Here is a 21854-nt window from a genome sequence, read left to right on the forward strand (position 1 = left end):
TCAATAAAGTTGCTAAAAAAAGGAGAATACGGAGATATGAAGGTATGTAGTGGTGATTCTGGAGGATTGTAGGACAAAGACAGATGAGGAAGGAGGGAAACTGAGGCCGACATACAGAGGCAGGTTGAATGTTATGTAATTAATGGAGCAATTAGCTGCTACAATACGGAGCGTTTACTCAGACATCTGTTCGGATGACAAACAATGAAATCGATCCGGCGCAGAGTCCCGACGTTCAGCCATTAAACAAACAATTCAGAGTCGATCTGAAAACACTGAAGGCTTCATTTACACAGATAAACCCCACATACGATATATTCTTCAGGTGTTTACTCATCATCTCTTCCACCTTTGTCCTGGTTCACATCCAGTGTGTTTACCTTTGAGCTAATTGTTGGATTAATTAACATCCATCTGTCAGGTTAACAGTTTAACCAGATTATTTTAGTTAAATTAAGTCTAAAGGTAGAGTAAACATAACCAGATTAACAGACCTGAGCTAAAAAAAATGACCTTTGCTGGAGCAGGAAAACTACTCCGATTTAAACCACATTATCAGTGCAGCGAGAGGAACGGATGTCCTCTCTCAGGGGGCAAAGGAGGAAGTAGTTTAACATTTTTATACTGCCGAAAAAGGTTGTATGAATGACACCAGAGACTACAGTTCACATCCCATGTCTTACCAAGCGTCAACATTGGTTTATCTTAAAAAACGACTGTGACATTTAAAAATTCACTTATTAAGTGAGTTAGATGAAAAGACAAAACCTTTAACATCCTGGAATCTCTGTAGGTCTCGACCCAGAAATAGTACAAAACCCCTCGTAAAATGGTTTTGTTACTATGGGACAGAGCCAGGCTAGATGTTTTCTTGTGCTAAGCTAAGCTAAGCTAAGCTAAGCTAACCGTCTCCTGGCTGTAGCTTCATTTAAGGCGTACATGACACCCTCTCTCGTCTGGCTCTCGGCGAGAAAGCCAGCACGTGTACTCCACAAAATGTCAAACTTTTCCTTTAACCACAAAGGCAATCTTTCTCTAACCTTGAATAATTGCTTTTATATCATATGGATAATTTTAGAGGGCTTTTTTTTTTTAAACTGGCAGATGGAGCCATAGACAGAGCAGATGACTGAGAGATGATGTATGTGTTGGACATTTTTGTAGGAAAGTCATCAGTTACACTCATTTCTAGCATATATAACAGGAGTATAAATGTGATTAGTGACATCTAAATGAAGTCTGATGTGAAGTGTCATGCAGTTCATGTAAACCTAGTTGGTGTATTTTGAATAACTGCCTTTTTTTACTTAAGTGTACAGTATGTTCCTTCTTTCCAAAAGTAGAATATTTAACATCAAGTCAATCAGCTACAGATGATGGTAGAAAATGTCATAACTGGAGCTGCAGTCAGAGATTATTTTCTCAATCAATTAATCTATAAAATGTCAGAATGGTGGAAAATGTCAATGACCGTTTCCCAAATCCCAAGATGCAACCTCAGATGTTTTGTTTTTGTCCTGACCAAAGATATTCCAAAAATACATAAAAGATATACTGTATATGAATATATTATACAAATGAATACACAAGATATTAGACCCAACTCAAAGATATTCAGTTTACTATCACAAAGGACTAAAGAAACCTGAAAATATTCACATTTAAGAAGCTGGAGTGAGAGAATTTTAGTATATATTTTTTAATATTATAAATAACTAAAAACAACTTATTACTTATCAAAATTGCTCATTAATTTTCTGTCGGTCGACCAATCAATTAATCGACTGATCATTGCTGCTCAATTTTAGCGATATAAAGCCCTCAGAGCTGAAGAAGGAGCCGCCATTTTTTAGTGATGTTCAACAACCATACAGGGTTCATCCTCAGAAAAGAGGAAACAGAAATCAATCTGCAGGAAGGAAACCACAAAGCAACGAAGCTGCGACACATGTTGGAGTTTCTATCCGCATTTGTAAACCAGAGACGAGAGAAACAACATTTTCTGGCACAAGATGCATCCTGGGAAATGTAGGAACTAACTAATACCAACAATCCATCACAAAATGACTCCTGGAGTTGCTGTGAACAGATGAATGGAAATCTTTTACAACTGTGCGATTTGCATAAAACACTCAGAAGCAAAAAAAAAAAAAAAGCAACAAACAAACAAACAGCAAAGAAAAACCAAGCAGGGAAAAGGCAGCTGGTGATGAAGTAGAATCAAACAGCTGGTGACATTTTCAGAGTGAACTCATTCAGCCTGAAGACAAAAGAATCCAAACAGACAAAAAAGCCTCCGATGCACCTCTGACACAAACACAGAGACGGCAGCGTTCGTTTAGTGACATTTAATTATCTGCTGATATTTTACTATTTGCATCAGTCCAGAATGTCATCCGGCCATCTTGACTTTTTCCATCCATCCATCCAGCCATCCATCCTGACTTTTTCCATCCATCCTTCACATTTTTCTTCCTCTTCCACTCCTTTCATTTATCAACGCTCTATCCATGTGAGTCACTTCTTTCACCCATGAATTCATCCGTCCATTTGTTGTATTGGTTGTCCATTGATCAAACTCTACCTTCATCCATCCAGCCAGCTGCCAATCACTCCATCAATCTATTTGTCCATATCTACACTTTGGTCCACCTTTTTTTTCCATCCTTCCACCTGTGTTTTCATTCATTCTTTTATCCATCCATCCATCCATCCATCCATCAGTCAACACACTGGTTCCATTCAAATGAATGAGAAGGCTGTACGCAGAGATGATGTTGGTTTAAGCCTTTCATCTATTATCCACTCTCCTGCCAATGTATCCAACATTCATCCAGTCACTCGTCAGTTCATCATCCATCCATTCTTCCATCCGATGGCTTATTTTTCATCCATCATCTATCCACCCACCCCTACCTCCACCCATCCATCAGCATTCATCTGCCCTTCCATTCAGCCTTTCCATCTTTTATTTCCATCTCTTTTTATAATCTATCCATCCATTCATCTACTGTATGTTCACATCTATTATGTTACCCATCTATTGAGTACTCTACTGCCATTTTATCCATTCATTCATCCATCCATCATTCATGAAATGTATCCATCAGATCTGTATTTTTAGTCTATTAGTGTTTTTTTAATGCTCCTTTTAAGGTGGTATCAGTAAATACTGGGAAATTCTAGCCACATCTTTGTCTTCACAGTAATATTAAAAATATGTCTTTTTCTTTAATAACATCTAGATTTTGAGAGATTTATATATGAATCTTTCTGCAAGGTTGCATTCATCTGCACAAGCACAATAATCCAGGAATTCAATTAAATGTAAAAAAACAACCCTTTGATACGCAGTTAGTCAGCTTGGGTAGTCACTTCATGAAAATGAATGTATAATTTAATCAAGGACGGCGAATCCGAAGACGACAGCAAGGATGCAGAATCTGTTGTCACTGAAAATCACAACGCTGATGCACGGACGCTGGAGCCAATGATATCAAACATACACAGTCCACTGACTCTGGCTACTTTTTGAGCCTTATACATGTAGCTGCAGACCTCCTCCCCTCAGGCAACGGAGGATGGAGGGGGAGGAAGCAGGCAATAAATCACCAACGAGGCGTTCGTCCATTTGTCTTGCGGTTGGGTGGCTGAAGGAAGAGAAAGAGGGAAAAGAACGGAAAGAATGGGGGTGGGGGTGCAGGGGTGGACATAAAGAGAGAGAGGGAGGATAACGAAGAGAAATGAGGACAAGGGGGGAGGGGGAGGAAAAAGGGAGGAAGGTAGGAAGGACGGATGGAGAAAGGAAGAAGATGATTGGGTAGGGACAAAAAGGAATGCAAAAATGTGAATGATTACTGTAAAATGTAGAGAGGGATGAGATGGAGGATGGAAGAGAAAGGAGAAAACTTGAGCGAAAGAGTGAGTGGATGTGAGAAATGTGCGGCAAAGGAAAAGAATGCAAGGAAAAGGAAACAGAAGGAGACAACGACAGGTAAAGGAAAAAAAGGAAATGATAGATGGAGAGAAACTGGAGGACGACAGAAAGAGACAATGAAAATGGAGAAGACACGATGAAATCAAAAGTTAAAAAGAGATGGATAGAGAAAAGGGAGATAAGGATGAGACAGGGAAGGAGAGAGAAGACGCAGAAATAGAGGAAGTGAAATGGGATAAAAGTAAAGAAAGAAACAAATGTGCATTTTGATTGTGTAGTCTCTGTCAACGCAGCGATTGGAGATAGTCACCCAAAAACGATCCCTCCTACAGTACTTTCATAAATTTGGACCAATAATATGGCCATTGATGTCATGGTTAATGGCCAAACAGATCAGTTCTTCAACAGAAAACTTTCCAATGATCATCAAAAATTGTAAAAACCTGATCAAAAATGTTCTTTTCTTGATGCAGCGTCACCATTTTAGAAATGTTTCAGCATCGTGTTTATTGGAGAATATATTTGACTCAAGGGTCAGACCACCCAAACTACCAAATAAATAAACCTTTGTGATATCTAACCATGCAGAAAGTTTCATCTTTAAGTGCAGAAGTTTTTATATTTGAATTTCATGAAGCATCTTTGACAGATTGGATTAAAACGTATTATTTCCGAGCTTTAAAAATCATTAAAATTTCTTTCACCTCCATTGTCTGTCTTGAAAGCTGAAACTCTATTATTTATTTATTTATTTTTATTTGGATGAACTGACCCTTTAATTGATTGACTGTCAGCACAGCACAAATATAAGAACCACTCACTCGGAGAGAACCGCCATCAGAGATGTCAGCGCACATGATGAACAGCGGCTCTATATTTCTGTTTCGCTCGAGGGAATTCTGATCATTCGATGGCCCCACAGCTAATTCAAGCTGTGGCCACAAGTCACCTGCTAACAACCGCAAAAAGCACCTTCACCTTTCCGGTCAGCATGTGAAAGCCCCCCCCCCCGAGGCCAGACATCTGTTGTCAGGCCTGCAGACGTGCACACATCACTGCTGGAGGTTGGCAGAGATGTGGACTGATGGAAAACTGATTGATGTGCTGTGGTTGAAATAGTAGTAAAGGTGCTAAAGGTGGTGGTTTTAAAGCTGCACTAGTCAGTAGTTTTCTAATAACTCTGACTCAAGAAACTATGTGTAATTTTGAAGGGATTATAGGTTGTAGTGACAAACCAACTGAGAATTCTCACCAACTCTGCGTCTTTACGGAGCTTTTTAGCCTCTTTCAGCTCATAGTTTTGGTTTTATAGCACATTTACTGTGTAGTTCAGTCTCAGCTCATTGACTCCATGACAGTTAATGCAAATCTAAATGTTCAAACTAATACTGAAATATTAGTTTTCTATCTCACATCAGTTAGTTTATTCTCCAACATAATTCCGTCCCATTTTATACTTTCTACACTAAATGAAGCAGTTTCTTTTTGTGTGTTTTTAACTTTAATATGTTTAATATTAGTGGCTAAATATATTGAGAATGGAAACAACATGCAAACATATTAACTTTGACTTAACCTGAATCTATACTTCCTTGTAGCTGTAGCTGCTTCTATCCACAAAAATGTCAAAAAGTCATTCCAGTAAATGCCAATAAACATGTAGTGTAAAATGTCAGACAAAAATGATGCTTCAGCAATGCCATGAAATGTTCTCATTATTTAAAAAAAGACTTCTTTCTGACCCAACAGTGTGTCATTTTGTTCGAATCCACTGAATCTGCAGCTGAATCATAAAACCAGCGGATTACAGGTCAATGTGTGAGTCACACTTTTTATTCTTAGGTTTAAATTAGTCTGAAAAGCTCAATTTCATTTCAACATGTTCATATTTTATCTGTCAAATATTCACATGATTGTGAGGGATTATTTTCATGAGAGAAAATCAGGTTTTAATTGCAGCAACTGGAAACTGTTAACGCCACACAGCGAGGAGACGAAACACTACAGCAACAAATGTAGGTGAAAAAAAGGTTGGAGGAGGCTGGAAGTGGACTGGTATGTATCTGCCAAAATGTGATGAAATTGTTTTATTTCACAGCCCAATAAAAGAACAAAACATAAGTAGGAGCATAAACATTATTAGAAGCCAAATAGGATAAAAAAAAAAATATCCAAGAAGTGAATTTCCAACCCTACATAGACTGTATCATGCTGTGCGAGATGCTTTGGATGAACCCGTCCACCAACCGGAGGAGGAGAAGCAAGACGGATACACTGAATTAGTAATAGCAAAGCCGTGTAGCGCTGTGTTTGCTCCTCTTCCTCTGTTTGTACGGGCCGGAAGTCCTCAGAGAGAGACGAACGCTACATAATGCATGCTGAGCTGAGTGGTTTGTCTTCAGTCCTACTACGCTGTCTGCTCCGCTGGGCCGGGACAGATCGAGGTTAAAGCCACATCACCGAATCAGGGCAGACATGTAGACATGGTCACGACACCCTCAGACTGAGGAATTTCTTCATGTGTCAAATGTTGATAATACTTGGACCTTAAACTAGAAGATGAGAATTGTGAACAGTATGTATGAAATGTATGTATAAATATATCTTATGGAGACAGATAATTACATTGACACATTACTAGGATGGTAAAGGAACTACTCTACACAGCTCACTGTGATCCTGAAATTATTTGTAATTCAGACACCATTATTCAATAACCAGTGTTACAGTAGCAGTCAAGATAAACAGTAAATCATCAGCAAATAAATTGGCTTGTTCTGATGGATCTAATCTGATCAAACCTCTGATTTTTTCTTTCTGTCTTTGTTGCTCAGCGCTCATGGCTGCTCAGCGCTTCTCTTTATTCCACACAAACTGGAAGAACATCACTTTGGTTGCCTCTTTATTCACATTTGTTCCTCTCTCTCTTGCGATTACGTGAAACAAAGCAGTGTCCTGAGACAAAACTTCAGTCTGTAAAGAGACTAATTAACCCCCCTCTTCCTCCTCTGCCTCCAAACACTGGTACTGAGGGATCAAACACTGGTATTGAAGGACATCCAAAAAAAAAAAAAAAAGCATGTGAGGAGGAAAGAAAAAGGGATGAACAGAGAGAGACACATGAGACTGGATGGTTTCTTTTTGAAGGGCTACTCCTAACGCAAGGTTTGGTTGGTGACAGAGAGGCAGAAAACAGACATTAGTTTATATCAGTGCAGTTCCTGTTCAAACTGATCAACAGCTGACTGCTTGACCTCCAGCTGCTGCTTCAACGCATAGAAAAATGAATACAGTTGAAGGAAGGAGAAGGCCTGAAAGAAACTATTCTATTATACATAGATGATATAAATAACAGGCTGAGTACTCTAAGAGTAAATAAATGTTCTTCTCTCATTTCAAGTAAAACAAAGGCTGCATTTGAATATAAAATAATCCTAAAATAAAGTGGATCAATCATATCGGGCTCTTAGATCAGTCCTATTTCTGTGCCGTCAGCTCAGATTTGAGTGGGTTGATTTGCTCCAATTATTTGTGCTATTTCCAGTCACCACCGTCTTCGAGCATATGAGACAAAATGGTTTTGAACTTTAAAGTATTTGCTCCGTTTAGTCAGTGTACTGGGCATCCAAAACGCGAGTGACCTACGCTCAACCGTGTGCTTGAACGCCTCCTGTGTAGTCACTCGCTTGCTAATCTGCTAAACGTGCTGCTAACGCTACGCTTTCTGTCTATACATGCAGTAAGAGTGTCCATTCTTGATTAAAAGCTCTGTTTTCGTTTTCTACTTTTCTCTTTGTAGACCACTTTTCTCTGATTCTGAGTCGATCAGCGGAGCCCCTGAAGCTCCGCCCTGCACCTGCAAAGTGGATTGGCTCATTGAACGCTGATTTATTCAATACCAGCAACCACAAAGTTAGGTTGTAAAAATAGATACAAATACAAATACTGGGCTCCACTGCACATCCCTATTGAACGTATTGATTGTCCAAATTGCACCAAATATGAGTCGATCCGGTGAACGGTTCAAGAGATACGCAGAGGACATACAGGCATATAGAGATTCCTTCCTTTACTAGATAGAAGAAGAGTTACTTTCTCCAGTGATGACCTTGATTTCACCACATCTGCAATTTAAGATCAAGAGTCTCTTTGTGAGGATGAGAATCCAGCATCAGAGACAGAGAGGAGTCAAATCCACTCATATGTAAATCTGACTGAGCTGTGCTGCTGTTTGTTTCTTCCTTCAGCTATTTTTTTTTCCTGTCAATAAGTGCTCATTGAGCCCCCCCCCTTCACTCCATCAGGGTTAAGAGGGCTCTGGTAAGTGGCCAGCAGCAGCATGCTGTGTGGGTGGGAGGTTTGCTACGCCTGCCAGCTGCTGGAGTACAGTGATGAATGTTGCTGGGAGATGGAGAGATGCGCTGTAAAAAAAAAAAAAAAACATATACCACATAACAGCAACGTCCGCGGACCCTCGTTGCACACGGTGCCCCTCTCTCTGCCCTATTTTCCTTCCCTTATGCACTTTCAATTATCAAATAAAGGCAAAATATACCCCAAGAAATCTCTCAGCTACCGCTAGCAGGATGATAAATAATAGTCAGAATTCCTAAATTATAATTTTAAGGAAATCAAATTAAAATCTTAATTACTTTAATGAGGATCTTTAAGCAGCTTGTTCTTGTCTGTGAAATTGTAACGTTAGCTAACGTTAGCTCAACGGTAACGTGAGCTCACCCGGATCAATTTTGATAACGTGACTTATGTTACGTGATGTTTATCATTACTTTAAATAGATAATTACATTCACCACTTTATATAAATTCCACTTTTTAATGTAATGATTTGAATTATAGACAGTAACGTTCTTTTCTAGAGACAGATGAGCTATTACGTTCTTTGACTTTCATTTGATCATCACAATATTTTTGATTCATATGATGCCAAAGCTATAATTTCCCAAAAAAAATCCTCTTTTGTTTAGAGTAATCGCAAAGGAAACAAAGTTATATTTCTAAAATAACATGTCTAATATCAATATATTACACATATATATTATTTTAATAGTTTTTTGCAGCACTCATCTCTGCATTTTTTACAATATCGTTTATTGTCCCCCTTGGATGGAGCAGTGACCCGCTATAAAAGTACTAATAAGCCCATTTGACCCCATCAAGACAATCCTGGCTCGTTAAACAGCTGCTTGCAACATTTGATCATTAAACTCCTGTAAGACAGTCTGAACGAGAGCATCATCTAAATCCTGAAACTGTGAAGTTGTCAACATTTTGTGTGTGTTTGAGCGTCGGGTTGGTGGAGAGGTGGGGGCAGTCTATAATCAAGTTATGCTCAATATAGCTCTTCCTCTCTGACAAAGTGGATGTGACAGCAGGAACAATGGATGATTAGCATTAAACACACAACTCTGGTGCTCGCAGTGGGTCGCTCGCTGCCCCACGCCGACAAGACGATCTGAAGAGTTTAAAAATACTGAGAGACCACAGGCTGCTGTCTGAGAGAAGCCTCATGTCCAATAACATTATTTAAAGAGAGAATATTAGCTAATTAAGGAGATTATTGCACACTGCAGGAAGTCAAGGGAAGATCTGAATCTTAAGTATTTTCTGGTTCACACATTTGTATCAAGGCTGCAGTGGGTTTTTTTTTTGTTTTTTACTTGAATAAACAAATTATAGTCACCTTTGTCGTTCTATGTCAACACCCAAATCTAAAAAAAAGAGAGACAATAAGCACCCGGGTTTGCTGACAAGAGCAACATATTTAAGAAAAGGAAGCAGCACATAACTCTGATGCTATTTTCACTTTCTGGAAACATAAATACCTTCATTAAAATAATAAATACTAAAGTCCCCAACCAAGCTGTTGGTCCAGTCACACTGTTAGCTGATACAATTCTTAGATCTTTACTACTAAAGGGGTGAAAAATGTAAAGTTTGTCCTCAGGTTGGCGCTTGTTGTTACAGCACGGAGGCCGTTTTAGGGATTCTCAGACTCAGTTTGTCAGGCTCAGCTCAGCTATCATCAGTCAACTGTTTTTATACTTCGCTGTGAGCTAAATGCTCAACAAGCTTAAAGTGGGAACTACTGGAAGTTTAGCATGTTCAGTTAGCAGCAAACAACAAGCAGAGTGTACGCTATGAGCCCCAAGACAATATGATTATATGGGTTAATCAAATGAAAAGACTATTCTTTTTCATATTAACAATGGATAAAATGACGGTGTGTAGCATTAAAAATATTCTGCAGTGATGAACCCACTGAAAATTAATACCACCTCTCAATCTTTACACCGCTTTTTAGCCTCTTTTAGCTCATAGTTTTGGTTTTACAGCACGTTTACTGTATCAGCAGGCAGCTGTTTTCAACAAACAAGCTCTGATAAACCCACTGTAACGGCACCAAGCAGCTATTGAGCCAGAGGTGTTTCTCAGGAGTTGGTGGAGACCAAACCAGCGTTAAAAGGAGAGTGAAGATTCAACTTGGACACAAACATCAACAGTCCAAAGATGATAAAGTTGCTCCATGTCTGATGGACTTTGGCATCTTTTTTGCTAACATGTAATCCACAACAACTCTATAAGCAAGTATTTTTCTGCCATTAAAAATGGCTCACAGCAGCTTTAAGCATACCTTAAGGCGCCTTTAGACTGTGCGATAAATATGGACGATGTGTCTCCACTTCCTGCCGCTATGCATAAGTGAAGCCAAAATATCTCCTCTCCAGGAGCTGCCATTTTGCTTGTGTGACATCATTTGGAGCCAGAGTCTGCACAGTAGAGTCAGGCGCCCCCTCAGCTGTCCTGACATCTGACGGAGGTTTGAGAGTGGCTGTCACAGCTGTCAATCATGATGTCACTTCCCCTTTTATATCGTCAAATAACTGGTTGAAAACACACTTATCAGAAAAATTAGCACTTGAATATACATCACCATGATAAGAACGACCTAAAAGACAGAAACCATCTTTGGGAAAAATGTAATGACGTCTACTTTGATTTTTTAGTTTGGCTCATATCCCATCCACTAAAATGGAGAGGGCGGGACTTATGACCTATACTGCAGCCAACCACCAACCAGGGGTCGATCCAGATGTTGTCACACGAAGTCACACAAATTTCTTTTTTGTTTCACCTTTATCGTTTTGTGTGTTTGTGTGTCATGGACGTATTAAGAAGAAGGAGTGTGTTTAGTTTCTCCCTAAACTTTATTTTAAAAAACTGCACTTACGAAATGTCACGCCGGCTATTCTGTGTCATTTCATGTCATATTCTGATTGCTTTGTTTGTAGACGTGGGTTGTCGCAGCAGTCACACTGTGAGACACATTGCTTTTTCAATTTCTGACTCTTTGGTCGCCAAATCTCCAAATCGGTCATAAGTGGACGAGTCTAAGAACACCGTTGGACAACCAAAGATTTCACCACTTTTCTCTCACGATTATAAACGTTAGTCTCAGACAGTTCAAAAATCACACAGTGTGAAGGAGCCTTTAGCTGCCAAACACACATATTATAAGAATAACCAGTGCTTTGCTTTGATATATTTAGTGTCTTATAATTACTACACCGTTTAACTTTCAATGTCTAACAAAATAAAATGCTAAAAACATGGAGCTATAGTGCAGATGTTCCAGTGAAAACAGAAACTTCACCATCTGCAACTCTGTCCAGTCCATATACTGTACAGCTTCTGTCTCATGTTCATTCTAGTTCATGACCTGTTTCTGTTTCAGGCCACATACAGACTCTGCTGTCACGCTGCCAACATTGTGCTGAACAGTGAAGCAGGGCCAAGATTTGCCCCGTTTCCTGTCAGTGACTGACAGCGTGAGGAGCTCCGTGATAAACGCCGTGACAGCCGTGTGTAAAACAAGACTTCAGAGGCCTCGTTACATTGGCGTCTCGCCAAAGCAACGTAAAGCCCACGACTTATGCTCTTGTGTGTGCGGCATACAAAGAGAGCCGCGGCGTCAAAGTGTAGATAATTAAAACTCTAAATGAAAAGCTCAGCAAACCGTTTCAGCAGGACTTTGGTTTCTTCTGAATATATTGAAGGTATTTAGTTGGAATTAAGTGAATTAGCTCTGCTTCAAGGGGGCTACCGTGTGGGCCGGCCGCAAGTTATTTAACTTGTCGGTGGAACCTGCTGTGCAGTTAATTAGCTGGGGATTCTGGATGGTGGGATTCATTACATGGCTGATTGAACAATAAATCCGTGTGTTTTCTGAGGGGTGACATGAGGAGCTCAGTGAAGCTGAGGTCGAAGTGCAGAAACAGCTTTGTCCAAGGAGACCTGGAAACACTGCACCGATGTGTTTCTGAATTAAAAGGCCAAAATATATGAATTTATTGCATATAGGATCATAGTTTCATGCTCTGGGGGACAGATGGTGGAGCCACAACCCTCCACTGTCTCTGGTCTGCATTATATCATTTAATTGTAGTAATTATTCCTTGTTTCAAGATCTGTGTTATCCAACATTTAAAGTAAAAATAACACTTCTCTTGGAAGCATTAAGATAATCCAAACCTTTAAAGTTGCCATATCAGGTTTCATGTTCTGCTCCGTTTGTGAGCAAGTTTCATTCACAAAAATGTTCCCAAAGAGTAAAAAGAAGAATATGACACAAAAGACCTGCTCAACAGATGAAACCAGTGCCAGTAATGGTATCAGTGGCTCTGAAACCATTAGAAAATGACTGTGAATCCACCAAGTTAGATGCTAAAAAACATCAAGTGCTCCATGACTAATATGAGAGGTGGTCATGTGACAGTCAAAGAGATATTAGAGAGAATATTACAGCCTACAGTAGGTGATGTTAAACTGCAACAGAAGATGATGCTGGACAGAAACCTGCAGAAACACCCTGAGGTAGCTGTTTGCAACAGCTACTGCTGTGCCAGAAGATGACGATTTGAAACTGAATAAAGCTCAGTAAACTGGCGGCCATGATGATGACGATGAAGTTTGTTTACAGGTCAAGTGAGTGTTTTTTTTCCCTGTTGAGACTTTCTGTTCATTTTCTTTTCTAGGAGAAAATTACAAGAAAAAGTACCAGAAAATCAGGACACTGAAGTAATCGGTCCCATCTTTGCTCTCGTGATGAGATTTTTTTACCTTTAGATTCCAACATTGTTGTTTTTATAACTAATTTTCGGTTCTTTTTCCTTTTCCTGACACTATAAATGAGACGCCACCTGTTGTTTTCTATTCTGTTTGGAACTGAATAGAAGTGACTGAGTTTAAGACGTTTGGCTGAACGGATTTAATTATCTCAATGGTGCTTCATGTAGGTGGAACTGTGACAATTAACATTACAGGGATAAAAAAAAATAAGCAATACAATTTTCTTTCTTTTCTGTCTTTAACACATTAAATAAATTCTCTTTCTCCATCTTAGATCAGTTACTGTAAACATTTAACACCAGAGACACTCAGCAAACTGAGATGAAGTCACTGCCTTTCCCTCCCTGCTGCTGCACAAGCTGCTTTCTCTCCCAAGTCAGCTGGAACGTCACCGATTGGCACACGCTAACGCGGTGATCCACGGCAACAGGTGCCAAAGGGTTGTTGCTGGGGCAACAGTGGCACTTTGCATCAGCTATAAGACATTGTTAAAGAGGCCAACAATACTGAGTTCAGATGAGTTCAACAGGCAGAAACCCTGAATAAACAGTGAGCAGGAACATAAATGAACGATTCTACTGCTATTACTGCTACAAGTACTGATGTTGTTACTGCTGTCGAGCTGCACTGGTTTCCCCAGGCATATAAAAACTGATTTAAAACTGTTCTTCTCACTTGTTTTGGCAGGAAGTGAAGAGGTCAATGTGATGTCCTGTTATTCTGATCTTTAGCTCACAAAAAGTCCATTAAATGTCTGAGTGGCCATTAAAAAGAATTACATGTCAAAATATTTCACCATGAGTCATCTAATGGGAAACAAAAGTGAAATCTATCACAGGTGTGAGACACATAATGGACCAGAGAGGCGTCAGTGACTCAGACAGTTTTTAGAATGAGTCATCAATTCACAGCTGATCAGCGAGATGATCCATCAGCTGCACAGCGAACCGAAGCAGACACAAGACAAGTAGACTGAGAGAGAAACTGACAGACAGACAGATATGTCTGTTACAGATATGTAAAATCCCCCAAAACCAAAATAGGAGAAAGACCCCCGGACAGAAGACTGACAGGTGAACCAGAAGAGCTGCTGCTAAACTTCAGCATTTAGTTGACACAGGAGATAAAAAAGGCTGTCTGACTCCTCTCCGAAGCTTCCTGACACATCACATCCATACTGGGGATGTGCAGAGATCCCAGTATTTGTATTTGTATTTGTTGAGGCAGCAAAATTATTTGTATCTGTATTTGTATTCGAATAAAATTGGAAAGAGAGTTAAATATCCTGTTTTTTGTTTTTATTACACTTTTAATTTTAGAAAATTATTATGATTACTGAGCTAAAACTTTCTCATCACCTCCATTGCAGCCAGATCTATCTATTTGTACACCCATAACACAGAGACAGCACAGCGTGTAACGTGTTTGCACTTTTCATTTATTGCCTATTTTTTACAACCTAACTTCGTTGAAAGGAGAAGGGGAACAACAGGTTATGGAGAGTCTTTAAGAGCACTTTGCTTGTGTCAGTAGCTCAACTTTATCTCTGGGGAACACCCCAAACAAATAATTTTTAAAATATTTGTATGAAACAAATATTCGTATAAAACCTGCTATTTGTGCTTTGCTGAATAACGTATTTGTATTCAGGCTCACCCCTAATCCATACTAACCCTCGCTTTTTTATAAAAGATTTCAAGATTTGATGTGTACACACAGACATTCACATATATACCTTACATACTGTTCATATTCTGACCCTTCACAGTATCTCCTCATAATTAATCTCTATGCCAAACATCTGAACCACAGATCTATTTTTCATTCACAAACATTATTCTTTAGGTTTTACACTAGTTATTTATGGAGATAAAGTATTCACAATCACACTATATTGTAGTGAGATTACCTGAAACATGTTACCTGAAACAGGAGAACATAACGACCAGCATGATCTCAATTAATTTCATTGAATGTGAAGAATTTGATTGGTGATTAATAATTGTGTTAATAAATATGGGTCAACTTTAACATGGAGCATCCTCTACGTACAAACATGTGTATCAGATGCACAAAAATGTTTTTATAAAAGTTGACATATTTCCATTTTCTGTATATTCTGGGTCATTCTAAGAAAATTAATACAATTTTAGGTTAAAAGAACAGTGTTCAGAGTATTTTTATTACTCGTAAATGTAAACATTTGACGGTTAAGTGATTAAAAGAATCACAAGATGGCAAAAAGTTCAACTCTGAGCTGAACTTCTCACCCTGCATGAATATATTTATACTCATGTTGTTTACAGATCATGTGATCGCATCGCCGTGTGTTTTCCCGTTGGTCGTGTTAAAACCCGTATCCGCTCCCCTCCTGGTGGTTCAGGCTCGCTCCAGCTGAGCCGGGCTGCGGCGCCAAGATAAGGCGGCGGCTGAGCCTCCTCAAAGCGCAGCGTGAAGCTCAAACCGCATTATCTGCATAACATTTCAACAAGATTAAACACTCACACATCCAGCCACTATCAGCCCCCTCTGACAACACCACCGCTGGATTAAGAAACAGTCGCCGCGGTCAGGTCCGCAATGGCTCGGTGGACGGTTGTTTTTGGAGTCAAGTGGGAACCAGCAGAGGAGAGTCTGAGGTGTGTTTGGTGATCTGGTCACTGAAGGAGGAACTGGAATTGGAACAGGATTGGTTCCTGAATGCCGTCGAGCCAAAAACTTTCATAGATGATAAAACTTTCAGTGGAAATTAAGGATATTTAAATCTCAAAACAGCCAAAGTTTACAGTGAGATGACAATAAGGTTTGACATGAACACCAGAACAGTTATTACATTGTTCAACTTCTATAATAAAACTTGAAACTTGTTGCAATGACAAACTGAGTGATTGTGTTTTTATCCTAAAAGGTTTTTCATGATTTTAAGCACTTCATGCTTCAAGAGAAGCCAAACAAACAATTACTCGTTTACATTTTGTCATCAGTTTAGAGCTGCAATGATTAGTCGATTAATCGATTAGTTGAATGACAGAAAACTCATCGGCAACTATTTTGATTTTGAATAATGTCTTTAGTTTAGAATAACAGACAAAACTATTAACTTATTGCAAATTGTACAACAGGAAGTTTCCTGCACTTGTGTAACTCAAACAAGCGACTATTTCCTGTCAAACACTCTGCTGCAACAATTAGTCGATTAATCAAAAAGCCGACTGACAGAAAATGAATCAGCAACTATTTTGATAATCGATTAATTATTATAAGTAAGTTTTTAGCAACAATGCCAAACATTTGATGGTTTCAGGTTCTCAGATTTGAGTAATTTGCTGCTTTTCTTCGTCTTACATTTTACTGAATTGACTTTTAGACTGTTGGTCGGCCAAATTAAGACATCGGATGACATCACCTCAGGCTACAGTTTTTTTGATGTTTCATTGACTAAAATGATTAATTGATTAAATAATTGGAAGATCAAATCAATAATAAGAATCATTAATAGTTGCAATTAGTTCTAATACTGTAGAATTACTTTAAATACTGTAGTTTAGTCTCCATTGACGCCTCAAATCAGAGCAGCACAAGTGTTTTTCCTGCTGTTGTTTAATGTCATTGTATCCGATCTTTGTCTGTAAATCTTCCTCTTAATCTCAGCAGCTGTGAAATCTAAAACCGCAACAGCTTCGTTACCCTGATTGACCTTCATCAGTGAAAACTAATCAACCACAAACTGGCAGACGAACGCTGAGAGAAAGACGCCTGAAGCCTGTCTCCAACCCTGAGACTCATTCTCCCATGAGGCTTAGCATTTCCTGAGCATCCTAGCTGTCCTCCTGTCATAATTTTGTAGATAATAGATGAGACTTAAATTTTTTATATCACCATGCACAGACTGAAAGGCGATAAATGAATAAAACAGTAAATCTGCCCACATGTATGTTAGACGCAATACTTTTTTTTATCTTTTAGACTAAACCTTAGCATGAACCTATATGTTTAAGACTGAGGAGTGTAGTGAGAGGTCTCACAGCAGGGAAACTGTGAGATTCACTCTAAACAAAGAGCTCCAGGAAGCCTAATTGAAGGTATTTCAGTTTCACAGTCAGTTATTAATAATGCATCTTTCATGAATTCCCTCTGACGTACTGTCGCTCCTGCGGTGAGAGTCCTGCAGAGTGCAAGCATGACGAAATAAACACACACACGTCACTGTATTGAGCCTGCTGTTGTTTTCATTAGTTTTACATAATCAGCATGTACATGGTTCACTTCAGAGCATGGAAGATGTGTTCAATATGAAAATGTTTTGCAGCTGTTTAGAACATTTGCTCATATTTAGAGGATGTATTATGATGAAGTTAACAAACATGGTGTACTGGGGTTTGTGCAAACATAAGAGTGAGATGGTTCCTTTTATTTAGTTTTCTCAGTCAGACTTGAGCACTTGAGGGGAAAATGCACAGATGTCTCAGCTATGCTTCTTCAGTGTGTAACACGGTTGGGTCCTTTTAACTTTATGACAACTGGTGTCTGCCTGTGATCGGAGGCGTCCTCAGATCTGCCTCACTGGAAACATCGTCAGGCCCTTTCACAACATCAGATCCCCCAAAAACAAAACTGTTAACACATTTACAGACATGTATATACACATATACAATCAAACAGATGTTGATGTGGGTCATCTGGACAATTATAAGACAACTTCCAACCACCGCAGACAAAGTAAACACAGATATGGTGTACTGCATATCTGTGGTATATTGTAGTAGTATATCACGGGAAAAACTGAAGGTATTTCAATTCATTCAGTTTATTTTATATTTTTATTACCACAATAAAGTGGTTTATTATACTGGTTTTGAATCATATTCAACCATTATTATTCTAATATTATCCAGGTTTCTGATCATCTGTGTGCACATCTGTCATTTCTGAGTTACAGCAGCAGTTGAGAGTGAACTCAGCTAAGTTTTTCCAGTTGCCCAATCAGACTGGGTTGACTGTATCTATCTCCTGGCTGCTGGGACTCTGCTACAGTTACTGTGTCCCTCTGCTGGATTTGGCTTCGCCGTCTGATCAATGGTAATCGAAGACGTGTGTAACAATACAATTTATCCTCCGCAGTGTCTTTTACTTTCATTTCAATATCAGAAACCTATTTGAGGTATCAAATACTTCAGGATGCCTGGCAGGTGATGTATTTTATAGCGAGAAATTAAGATCATTTGCCTTCTCAGGTGGATTTTGCGACTCGGTTATTAGAAGTGACACGATACGGTTTGAATAGCGTCAGACTGGTTATCTGTCCCCCCTTGTGTTTTCTTGTATTTCATCCCTTTAATTTCTTCACTTAATGTGGGAACAAATTGCAAACAAGTGACGGAAAAAGCCTGAAAGCCAGTCGGACCTGAACGAGGCTCGTCTGGAAGGATACATTTCCAAAATAATTTACTCAAGTAAACTGGGCTTAACTGGTATGAAACTTCCCTAAAGTCACTGGCACCAGTATATGATGTTTACATGCATCAAACACATCATTATAACCAGGATGCTGATGCTAAATATATTATATATATATATATATATATATATATATTATACTAAATGCACTTAATCATAAGTGACTGAACAAACATCAAGCTGCACAACAACAAAAAACAAAAAGCTGCTATCATTATCAGAATGATTGACGGATCCTTGAACACAACATGTGTCGCACTACATTTAACATTATCTGTGAGTCAGTTTACATCAGGATACGACTTTAAAACATACGATTAAACCTACACTTTAAATTAATTTATATCAATCTGCTCATCTATGATTTTAATTATTTATATGTAAATATTCCATCTGATTTGCACAGTTAAAGCAAGTTCTGTGTACCTTTAAGGATGTTTTGGGGGCAAAGTTGCTTGTTTGACAGGTGTCTCAGCCTATTATGATCAGACAAGGTGGTTACCAGTTGCTTATCCTACCTCACCTCCATCCCATGTGTCCAAATAAGGATTTTCAAACACCAGTAACTGAAAACGGTAAATACAAACATCTGGATTCCTTGTTTTCACTGAGCATTCCAAGAAATCTCAAAGTATGCCTTCAGTTTGGAGCAACAAGACAAACCAGGGGGGGTTTCCTCTCAGCATATGTGGCTCATACACTGAACGCGCACCGGCTGGATGACTAACGAGAGCTAATGGTGTATCAGTGCAGCGATAGCTCGCATGTATAGAAGTCTGTTTATGGCAACAGCAGGATGACAGACAGAGAGTGAGAACACGCCGGGTGAATATTTCTATGCTGCTGTCACTCAAACCTCTCGCTGTTCGAGAGCACAAAGCCAGAGATTCAACAAGCGATGCTCGAGATTTATTCATTTGCAGAAAAGGTTTTCTATGAGAGATGCCGTAATGATAATGGTAGCTCATTCTTTTCCTTGTGTCTTTTCCTCAAGTCGATGCAGCGACGACAGCCCAGATACTGCTCGTCGTCTGCTTTGGTTGTTGATGTTTTGCGGTGGGATTAGTTGTAACGGCACATGTGCCTTTTACAGTGTTGTCATGAGAAACAGGAGCCTCGTACAAAGACAAAGGCAGAGGGCCGTGACAGAGAGGTTTACCTCAAAGGTCAACGGAACAGAAATGACAGCGATACATGCTTTTAGCAAAACAGGACATGAGCTTTGAAGTCAATTATTTTCTCTGGCTTTGCAGGGCTGATCTGCTCGTACTGTATCAGAGCCTACGTGGAGCCGGATTCGCCACAGATCGCAGGAATCCTTTCCAGAGGGCTTAAAGGTAACAAATCTAATGACAGCAGAAAAAGGGAACGAAGAAGAGGAGACAAAATTAGATCTCAACAGATCTGAACTCGCAATAACTGACTGAGAGGACGTACAGTATGACGGCAAGTTCCCACCTGTGCTCTGATACCCCTTTTCAACCGAGGCAGCTCGAGAGCCAACAGAACCGACTCCAGAGCTGCACCAACATTTTTGCTTTACACACACAACCACTGCAGCTCCTCTAAACTGTGTCTACACGTCAGGGCTACAGCGGCTCAGGAGGTGACACCGTAAGACCTGTGAAATTTCTGATGCCGGTCGAGTTTGTTGATAGTGAAGACAAACCGGATTTTAGCTTGACACAAGGGTGTTAACAGGAGTCCAGTGTAGGTTTTCATTTACAGTTCAGTGTTTTGGATTTACATCACCACAATACATCAGACACATAGATCATACATGTCATGCTTAAATTACGGTATACTCTCCATGGTAACAACAGGTTTCATTTCATATTGTGATATAGAGTGATGACAGGCGACTCGCATACTTACAGGAGTTGCATTCAAGGAACTTCTGTTCAACCTTTTCTCATCACTGAATAAGGAAACAACTCCTGTGCAGTTGTTTACGTTCATTCATTCACTCTGAATCGTAGTGAGCAGAGGGTTTGCTGGACGCGCACTTCTTCAGAGGCACATACGACTGTCAACAATCTTTTATAGCATCGGACAGTTGTAGGAAAAAAAACACAAGCAGCTCAAGCTGACAAATCAGTTCTTCTTCTTCATATAGTATCTCTGTCACTGTCATAGCCCTGGCATGTAGTAAAAATTTTGAGATGGCGCATGTTAGCTATGTATAGCTTGGAAGCCCACAAACATACATGTAGGTACACTGCAACATCTTATTTTCCACTATAAATTCACTTTAAGGAAAGATTCAGTAACCTGCTGTTTCTCACTAACACATCTCCGCTGCAAACACTCATAATGAATGAAACAAAGTAAGTCAGTGGGGGCCACACACACCGCTCGCTTCCTCATGCAATTGTTGACACATCAGGAAATCATTTACCAATTTCCCACAATCAACACTTCAGAAAAAAGACTTCAACAAATCATCTCGCTGGATCGCAAAATGAATCCCCAAATGCTCTATAACTGGAATGTTGAAAAACTGTTTAAAAACCTTCGGATCAGCACCAAAAAACTAATCACTCGTTCCTTCGCTCAGGGACTAATTGTGCTCCAGTTTTACTCAAACTCTGGTAACAAGTTTTAAAAATATCCTGCAAACTGACAAGACTGGAAAATACCAGACTGGTTTAAGGGCAGATATTAGCCTCAAGTGGTTCACATTATAGCCTAAACTGTGTGCAGAGGAAGCTCTTACAGTGTACCCACTGTAGTGTTTGCTGCACATTTTCAGATCACTGACTTTCTTTTCTAACAGCCTGGAGGAACGATAAAGAGCACATTACTGGATGCTCTCATCATGTCTGCGATGCTGTTGTTGTTATGATTCTGTTTCTGGTTACTGTCCAGATACAGTATTTGTGTTCTTACAGACTACTGTATGTTTATTAGGTTATATGTGTTGGTAAGAACTGAAGACGTACTTAATAAAGATGACGAGTCGGGGAAACTCTGTCGTGCTGGTGTTATTCTGAGTGTTTTCATTTACTGAATATAAGAAAACAGTTTTATCATCTAATGTAAAAATTCATTTTACTGTTTGTTTGCTGAGCTTTGATACAAATAAGAACTCAAAACCTCAACTGCTGATTTCTTTAAACCAACTGCAACATTCTTCATTTCAGATATTATTAGTCAAAAGTCATCTGCCTGCAGTCATCACTGCAAATCAGAGGAAGTTCAACCTGTAGTTTAAACCTGCATTAACTGAACACTGATATATCATCAGCATCTAAGTTGCTTATTTCCACATCCAGCAGTTACGGAGCAACATTATCATTCATCTGGAGTCGTGT

At 39.3% G+C, this 21854-nt stretch overlaps 1 protein-coding gene and 1 long non-coding RNA gene across 2 annotated transcripts in view; one reads left to right on the top strand and one right to left on the bottom strand.

Moving 5' to 3' along the window:
- Window positions 1-21854, bottom strand: part of LOC122991022 (complexin-2) — a 57340-nt gene that overhangs the window by 32892 nt on the left and 2594 nt on the right. The window lies entirely within an intron of this gene.
- LOC122991023 lies at window positions 13193-14296 on the top strand. Its single transcript, XR_006405511.1, has 3 exons — window positions 13193-13246; window positions 13358-13632; window positions 13771-14296. It is a non-coding gene; the product is annotated as an uncharacterized LOC122991023 (long non-coding RNA).

This window comes from Thunnus albacares, chromosome 10, assembly GCF_914725855.1.
Source record: "Thunnus albacares chromosome 10, fThuAlb1.1, whole genome shotgun sequence".
In the NCBI taxonomy this organism is placed as follows: domain Eukaryota; kingdom Metazoa; phylum Chordata; class Actinopteri; order Scombriformes; family Scombridae; genus Thunnus; species Thunnus albacares.